The sequence below is a fragment of the Penaeus vannamei genome, chromosome 32 (genome assembly GCF_042767895.1).
Source record: "Penaeus vannamei isolate JL-2024 chromosome 32, ASM4276789v1, whole genome shotgun sequence".
Taxonomy (NCBI): Eukaryota; Metazoa; Arthropoda; class Malacostraca; order Decapoda; family Penaeidae; genus Penaeus; species Penaeus vannamei.
The window spans coordinates 20,252,187-20,262,186 of record NC_091580.1 but is presented as its reverse complement, the minus strand read 5'-3'; the positions used below and the strand labels follow the sequence as shown (position 1 = coordinate 20,262,186).

General features: G+C 24.7%; 1 non-coding gene across 1 annotated transcript; it reads right to left on the bottom strand.

Annotated features, from left to right (window-relative positions):
• Positions 1 to 9,524: 9,524 nt before the first annotated feature.
• TRNAG-UCC (transfer RNA glycine (anticodon UCC)) lies at positions 9,525 to 9,596 on the bottom strand. Its single transcript has one exon. It is a non-coding gene; the product is annotated as a tRNA-Gly (tRNA).
• Between the last annotated feature and the right edge of the window lie 404 nt (positions 9,597 to 10,000).

Sequence of the window (10,000 nt, the reverse complement as noted above, 5' to 3'; positions counted from 1 at the left end):
GCTCCTAACTGGCAAGATCGACCACCTTTCCTACAAAGACCATACTCTCCACGGGTGACCTGACCCACTGCGCTACATGTGGTCTGCTTCCTCCATTTCGTAACAAATTAATCCTTTATCTTCCTTTTTATCTTTCTTTTGACTCTCTTCACAAGAACAACAGCAATTGCAGAAAATTATTCGTGGGAAAAACGAGATAAGTGAAAATATACGAAATACTGATAAAATATGTAATGCAGAAATATGACATGAAGATGAGGAAAAAAAAAGGAGGAAGAAGAAGAAAAGGAAGAAGAAAAAGAAAGGAAAGAAGGAGGGGGAAAGAAAAGATAAAAAATCGGGAAAAACAGAATATGAATATATAAAGATTGATTTGAAGATGAGGAAAAAGGGGAGGAAAACGAAGAAAAGGAAGAAGAAGGAGGGTGAAAAGAGAAGAGAGAGAGAAAAAAAAAATCGGGGAAAACCAGATTATGAATATATAAAGAATACGAGATATCATAAAAATGTGAACATCAATGGCTTAGAGACAATGCTGATGATGACTCTCGTAATAATAGTGATTTTACTGATAATGATGATAATAATACTAATAATAATTGAGTCAAGATTAATAGTAATAATGATGGTATGATAATGATTGTGATAATAGTTATAATGATAATGATAACAGCAATGATAATGATAATGACACTGAAGATGGTGATGATAGTTATAAAAGTAATGATAATAATAATGATAAAAGTAATGATAACCATAATAAGAAGAATAAGATTGACAACAATAATAATAATGATAATAGTAATAATATTAATGATAGTGATAATGATAATGATAATAATGATAAAAATAATAACAATTATGATCACAATAATAATAATAATGGAAATGATAATAATGATGATAATAGTAATAATAATACGAAGAAGAACAATAAAATGATAATAATAATAGTAATCATGTTAAGGATAATGATAGAAATGATAACAATATTGATAATAATAATGATAATACCAGTAATGATAATGATAATAATAATAATAATAATAATAATAATAATAATAATAATAATAATAAATAATGATAATAATAATAATAATAATAATAATAATAATAATAATAATGATAATAATAATAATAATAATAATAATAGTAATAATAATAATCATAATAATAGTAATAATAATAATCATAATAATAATAATGATAATAATAATAACAACAATAATAATAATAATAATGATGATGATAATAACAATAACAATAACAATGATCATCATGACCATAATGATAATTCATAGTAATAATAATTATAAAAATTATAATGATTAAGAAAATGCTAATGATAATAATAGTAATAACAATAATCATAATAATGCTAATAACAACAATAATGATAATTATAACAGTAATAACAATGATAATAAAAATAACGTAAGTAATAATAATAATGATAATAATGATAAAGATGATAATAATAATGATAATAATAATATTAATAATAATGAAAATAACAATATCAGTAGCGATGATAATAACAGTAACTATGATAATGATAGTTGTATTGATAACAATGAAATAGAAATAGAAAAAATAATAGAAATGCTAATAATGATAATGATACAAATACTAAGAAAAGAAATAATGATAGTAATGATAATAATAATCCGAAATACTGATAAAAGATGTAATGCAGAAATATGATATGAAGATGAGGAAAAAAAGGGAGAAAGACGAAGATGAAATAGGAAGAAGAAGAGGAAGAAGGAGGAGGGTGAAAAGAAAAGACAAATTTAAATACGATATATCATAAAAATGTGAACATAAAAGACTTAGAATCAAAGCTGATAATGACATTCTTAATAAAAGTGATTTTAATGATAATGATGATAAGAAATGAGTTAAGATTAATAGTAATAATAATGGTATGATAATGATTATGGTAATAGTTATAACAACAATGGTAATGATAATGACACTGATGAGGATGATGATAGTTATAAAAGTAAAGATAATGATAATGATATTGATAATGATAATGCTAGTAATGATAATAATAACTATGATGCTAATTTTAATAATAGTGATAATGATAATGATTTGATAATAGTGATAAAAGTAATGATAACCATAATAATAATTAGATTGACAACAATAATAATAATGATAATACTAATAATATTAATGATAATGATAATAATGATAAAAATAATAACAATGATAATAAAAATAATAACAATGATAATAAAAATTATCACAATAATAATGGTAATAGAAATTGTAATAATGATGATAAAAGTAATAATATTAAGAAGAACAATTTAAAAAATAATAGTAATCATGTTAATGATAATGATAAAAATAATAACAATATTGATAATAATAATGATAATAATGATAATAACAGTAATGATGATAATGATAATAATAGTAATAATAATTATAATAATAATGATGGTAATTATAATAATGATAATAATGATAATATTAACAATAGCAATAACAATGATAATCATGACCATAATGATAATTCATAATAATAATAATAATTATAAAAATGATAATGATTAAGAAAATGATAATGGTAATAACAGTAATAGCAATAATTATAATAATGTTAATAACTACGATAATAATGATAACAGTAATAACAATTATAATAAAAATAACGATAGTAATGATAATGAAGGTAGTAATAATAATGATAATAATAATAGTAATAACAAAAATAACAATATTGATAACAATATGATGATGATAATTGTATTGATAATAATGAAATAGAAATAGAAAAAATAATACAAATACTAATAATGATAATGATACAAATACTAAGAAAAGAAGTAATGATAGTAATGTTAATAATAATCATAATGACAAGGACAATGGTGATAATGATGGCAGTAGCAATAACTATAGTAATGATAATAATAATAGTGATGATAATGATAATGATGATGACAATAAGAAAAGTAATAATACTAAAAATAATAATGATAGCAACAATGATGATAATAATAACAATGATAATAGCGATGATAATGATAATGATAATTATTAAATGATAATAGCAATGATGATGAAAACTGGAATAATAATAATGATGATGATAGTGATGATGGTGATAACAATTATAATAATAATAATGATAATAAAAGGGGTTTTGATGATAATAAGAATAACAATGACAAACAACTTTAAAAGATTACTATCCCCCGTCTCTCTATTCCCCCCCCCCTCTCTCTCTCTCTTTCTATCTCGCTCTCTCTGTCTGTCTCTCTCTCACTTCTTTATGCTTTATCTCACGCCTTTTCATTTCCGTTTTTCATATCTTCATTTCTGTGAAAAAACAACATACACGGAGAGTAAAGAGAGAGAGAGAAAAAAAAAATATCTATCTATCTATCTATCTATCTATCTATCTATCTATCTATCTATCTATCTATCTATCTATCTATCTATCTATCTATCTATCTATCTATCTATCTATCTATCTATCTATCTATCTATCTATCTATCTATCTATCTATCTATCTATCTATCTATCTATCTATCTATCTATCTATAGTGTACTTGTGCTGAGGCAAGTGCAGGTCAGCATAAAAAAAGCTGTATATGTGCGTGGCCGGGATTCGAACCCGGGTCATCTGCTTGGAAGGCAGCCATGCTCACCACTGTGCCACCATCGCTTCCTGAATATTAAGCTTTTCTACAGTGACATATTTTGACCAAACTTATCTGCTCAGTGTCTGTCTAATCATCATCACTACTCCTATGTTTCTGAACCGCACTGTAAACGCTCCTAACTGGCAAGATCGACCACCTTTCCTACAAAGACCACACTCTCCACGGGTGACCTGACCCACTGCGCTACATGTGGTCTGCTTCCTCCATTTCGTAACAAATTAATCCTTTATCTCCCTTTTTATCTTTCTTTTGACTCTTTTCACAAGAACAACAGCAATTGCAGAAAATTATTCGTGGGAAAAACGAGATAAGTGAAAACATACGAAATACTGATAAAATATGTAATGCAGAAATATGGCATGAAGATGAGGAAAAAAGGGAGGAAGAAGAAGAAAAAGAAAGGAAAGAAGGAGGGGGAAAGAAAAGAGAAAAAATCAGGAAAAACAGAATATGAATATATAAAGATTGATTTGAAGATGAGGAAAAAAGGGAAGACAAAGAAGAAAAGCAAGAAGAAGGAGGGGGAATAGAGAAGAGAGAGAGAAAACAAATCGGGGAAAACCAGATGATGAATATATAAAGAATACGAGATATCATAAAAATGTGAACATCAGTGGCTTAGAGACAATGCTGATGATGACTCTCCTAATAATAGTGATTTTACTGATAATGATGATAATAATAATAATAATAATAATTGAGTCAAGATTAATAATAACAATGATGGTATGACAATGATTGTGATAATAGTTATAATGATAATGATAACAGCAATGATAATGATAATGACACTGAAGGTGGTGATGATAATTATAAAAGTAAAGATAATGATAATGATATTGATAATGATAATGATGATGATAGTAATGATAGTAATAACTATGATGCTGATATTAATAATAGTGATAATGATAATGATTCGATAATAATGATAATAACATTGATAACAATGATGAAAGTAATGATAACCATAATAAGAAGAATAAGATTGACAACAATAATAATAATGATGATAGTGATAGTGATAATGATAATGATAATAATAAAAAAAAGAAGAACAATAAAAATAATAATAATAATGATAGAAATGATAACAATATTGATAATAATAATGATAATACCAGTAATGGTAATAATAATAATAATAATAATAATAATAATAATGATAATAATAATAATAATAATAATAATAATGATAATAATAACAATAATAATAATAATAATGATAATAATGATAATCATAATGATAATAATAATAATAATAATAATGAAAATAATAATAATAATAATAATAATAATAATAATAATAATAATAGTAATAATAACAATACTAATAATGATAATAACAATAACAATAACAATGATCATCATGAACATAATGATAATTCATAGTAATAATAATTATAAAAATTATAATGATTAAGAAAATGCTAATGATAATAATAGTAATAACAATAATTATAATAATGCTAATAACAACAATAATGATAATTATAACAGTAATAACAATGATAATAAAAATAACGAAAGTAATAATAATAATGATAATAATAATAATAATAATAACAATAATGATAATAATATCAATAATAATAAAAATAACAATATCAGTAGCGATGATAATAACAGTAACTATGATAATGATAGTTGTATTGATATCAATGAAATAGAAATAGAAAAGATAATACAAATGCTAATAATGATAATTATACAAATGCTAAGAAAAGAAATAATGATAGTAATGATAATAATAATCCGAAATACTGATAAAAGATGCAATGCAGAAATATGATATGAAGGTGAGGAAAAAAAGGGAGAAAGACGAAGATGAAATAGGAAGAAGAAGAAGAGGAAGAAGGAGGAGGGTGAAAAGAAAAGGCAAATTTAAATACGATATATCATAAAAATGTGAACATAAAAGACTTAGAATCAAAGCTGATAATGACATTCTTAATAATAGTAATTTTAATGATAATGATAAGAAATGAGTTAAGATTAATAGTAATAATAATGGTATGATAATGATTATGGTAATAGTTATAACAACAATGGTAATGATAATGACACTGATGATGATGATGATAGTTATAAAAATAAAGATAATGATAATGATATTGATAATGATAATGCTGGTAATGATAATAATAACTATGATGCTAATTTTAATAATAGTGATAATGATAATGATTTGATAATAGTGATAAAAGTAATGATAACCATAATAATAATTAGATTGACAACAATGATAATAATGATAATACTAATAATATTAATGATAATGATAATAATGATAAAAATAATAACAATGATAATAAAAATTATCACAATAATAATGATAATAGAAATTATAATAATGATGATAAAAGTAATAATAATAAGAACAATTTAAAAAATAATAGTAATCATGTTAATGATAATGATAGAAATAATAACAATATTGATAATAATAATGATAATAATGATAATAACAGTAATGATAATAATAATAATAATAATAATAATTATAATAATAATGATGGTAATTGTAATAATGATCATAATGATAATGTTAACAATAACAATAACAGTGATAATCATGACCATAATGTTAATTCATAATAATAATAATTATAAAAATGATAATGATTAAGAAAATGATAATGGTAATAACAGTAATAGCAATAATTATAATAATGTTAATAACTACAATAATAATGATAACAGTAATATCAATTATAATAAAAATAACGATAGTAATGATAATGATGGTAGTAATAATAATGATAATAATAATAGTAATAACAAAAATAACAATATTGATAACAATATGATAATGATAGTTGTATTGATAATAATGAAATAGAAATAGAAAAAATAATACAAATACTAATAATGATAATGATACAAATACTAAGAAAAGAAGTAATGATAGTAATGTTAATAATAATCATAATGACAAGGACAATGGTGATAATGATGGCAGTAGCAATAACAATAGTAATGATAATAATAATAGTGATGATAATGATAATGATGATGACAATAAGAAAAGTAATAATACTAAAAATAATAATGATAGCAACAATGATGATAATAATAACAATGATAATAGCGATGATAATGATAATGATAATTATTAGGTGATAATAGCAATGATGATGAAAACTGGAATAATGATAATGATGATGGTGATAACAATTATAATAATAATAATGATAATAAAAGGGTTTTTTGATGATAATAAGAATAACAATGACAAACAACTTTAAAAGATTACTATCCCCCGTCTCTCTATTCTCTCCCCCCCCCCTCTCTCTCTCTCTCTCTTTCTATCTCGCTCTCTCTGTCTGTCTCTCTCTCACTTCTTTATGCTTTATCTCACGCCTTTTCATTTCCGTTTTTCATATCTTCATTTCTGTGAAAAAACAACATACACGGAGAGTAAAGAGAGAGAAAAAAAAAATATATATATATAGTGTATTTGTGCTGAGGCAAGTGCAGGTCAGCATAAAAAAAAGCTGTATATGTGCGTGGCCGGGATTCGAACCCGGGTCATCTGCTTGGAAAGCAGCTATGTTCACCACTGTGCCACCATCGCTTCCTAAATATAAAGCTTTTCTACAGTGACATATTTTGACCAAACTTATCTGCTCAGTGTCTGTCTAATCATCATCACTACTACTATGTTTCTGAACCGCACTGGCAAAATCGACCACCTTTCTTACAAAGACCACACTCTCCACGGGTGACCTGACCCCCTGCGCTACATGTGGTCTGCTTCCTCTATTTCGTAACAAATTAATCCTTTATCTCCCTTTTTATCTTTCTTTTGACTCTCTTCACAAGAACAAAAGCAAATGATTATAATTCAGTGGTAAGTGAAAACATCCGAAATACTGATAAAAGATGTAGTGCAAATATATAATATGAATATGAGGAAAAAAGGGAGAAAGACGAAGATGAAATAGGAAGAAGAAGAAGAGGAAGAAGGAGGAGGGGGAAAAGAAAAGACACATATAAATACGATATATCATAAAAATATGAACATAAGCTGATGATGACATTCTTAATAATAATTTTAATGATAATGATGATAAGAATTGAGTTTAGAGTAATAGTAATAATAATGGTATGGTAATGATTATGGTAATAGTTATGATGATAATGATCACAACAATGGTAATGATAATGACACTGATGATGATGATGATAGTTAAAAAAGTAAAGATAATGATAATGATGATGATAGTAATGATAATAATAACTATGATGCTAATATCAATAATAGTGATAATGATAATGATTTGATAATAATGATAATAACAATGATAATAATGATAAAAGTAATGCTAACCATAATAAGAATATGATTGACAACAATGACAATAATGATAATAGTAATAATATTAATTATAGTGATAATGATAATAATGATAGTGATAATGATAACAATGATAATAATGATAAAAATAATAACAATGATAATGAAAATTATTACAATGCTAATGATAATAGAAATGATAATAATGATAATAGGAATGATGATAATAAGAAGAACAATAAAAAAATAATAGTAATCATGTTAATGATAATGATAAGAATAATAACAATATTGATAATGATAATGATAATAACAATAATGATGATAATAATAATAATAATAATAATAATAATAATAATAATGCTGATAATAATAACAATGATAATAATAATAATAATGATGATGATAACAATGCCAATAACAATAACAATGATAATCATAACCCTAATGATAATTCATAGTAATAATAGTTATAAAGATGATAATGATTAAGAAAATGATAATGATAATAATAGTAATAAAATAATTATAATAATGCTAATAACAACAATAATGATAATGATAACAGTAGTAACAATGATAATAAAAATAACGACAGTAATGATAATGCTGATAATAATAATAATGATGATAAGAATATTAATAATGATAAAATAACAATATTAATAGCGATGATAATAACAATAACTATGATAATGATAGTTGTATTTATAATAATGGAATAGAAATAGAAAAAATAATACAAATACTAATAATGATAATGATACAAATACTAAGAAAAGGAATAATGATAGTAATGATAAAAATAATCATAATGACAAGGACAATGGTGATAATGATGACAGTAGCAATGACAATAGTAATGATAATAATAATAGTGATAATAATGATAATGATGATGACAATAAGAAAAGTAATAATACTAACAATGATAATGATAATGATAGCAACAATGATAATAATAACAACAATGATAATAGCGATGATAATGATAATGATGATTATTAGGTAATACTAGCAATGATGATAAAAACTGGAATAATGATAATGGTAATGATAGTGATGATGATGATGATGACAATGATAACAGTGATGATAATAATTACAATAGCAATAATAACAATAATGATAATAACAATAATGATGATGATGATGTTGACGATAATGATAAGAATAACAATCTCTCTCTCTCTCTTACACTCTCTCTCGTTCGCTCTCTCTCTCTCTCTCTCTCTCTCTCTCTCTCTCTCTCTCTCTCTCTCTCTCTCTCTCTCTCTCTCTCTCTCTCTCTCTCTCTCTCTCTCTCTCTCTTACACTATATTTCAGCCCTACCCACTCTCAGCTTACATTTTCATTTTTTTCTTCGTCATTTTTCTGCCTCAAGCCCATTCATATCCGTTTTTCCCATCTCTTTTTCTGTGAAAAACAAACATATAGACATATAGTAAAAAAAAAAGGGATAAAAGAGAGAGAGAGAAAAGATAGAGTGTAGTTAAGCTGAGGCAAGTGCAGTTCACCGTAATAAATTTTCGGTGCTTACGATGACCGGGAATCGAACCCGGGTCATCTGCTTGGAAGGCAGTCATGCTCACCACTACACCACCATCGCTTCCTCTAACTTGTGGTTTTCTTCAGCGGGATGTTTTGACTTAAGATACGTCACCACTGGATCATTGTCTTAGATTGTCGTGTCTGGAAATGATGAATGATATATATTTTAGTATTTCACCGACACTGGAGATTCGGTTTCTTGTTCTGAATGGGAAAAAAAGGAAGAATTGGTGGGTTTTCATTTTCCCTTTTCATCTCTTTCTTTCTTTCTTTCGTTCTTTTCGATGGTTTTGTAAGATTTTTTTCTCGAGAAAGGTTTTTTTAATGGAGAATAATGAAAATGATGATGATAGTAATGATAATACCAATAGAGCTATTATCATAATCATTACTATTATCACTATCACTATCACTATCACTATTTAGTATTACCATTGATATTAGCAATTGTTATCATCATTA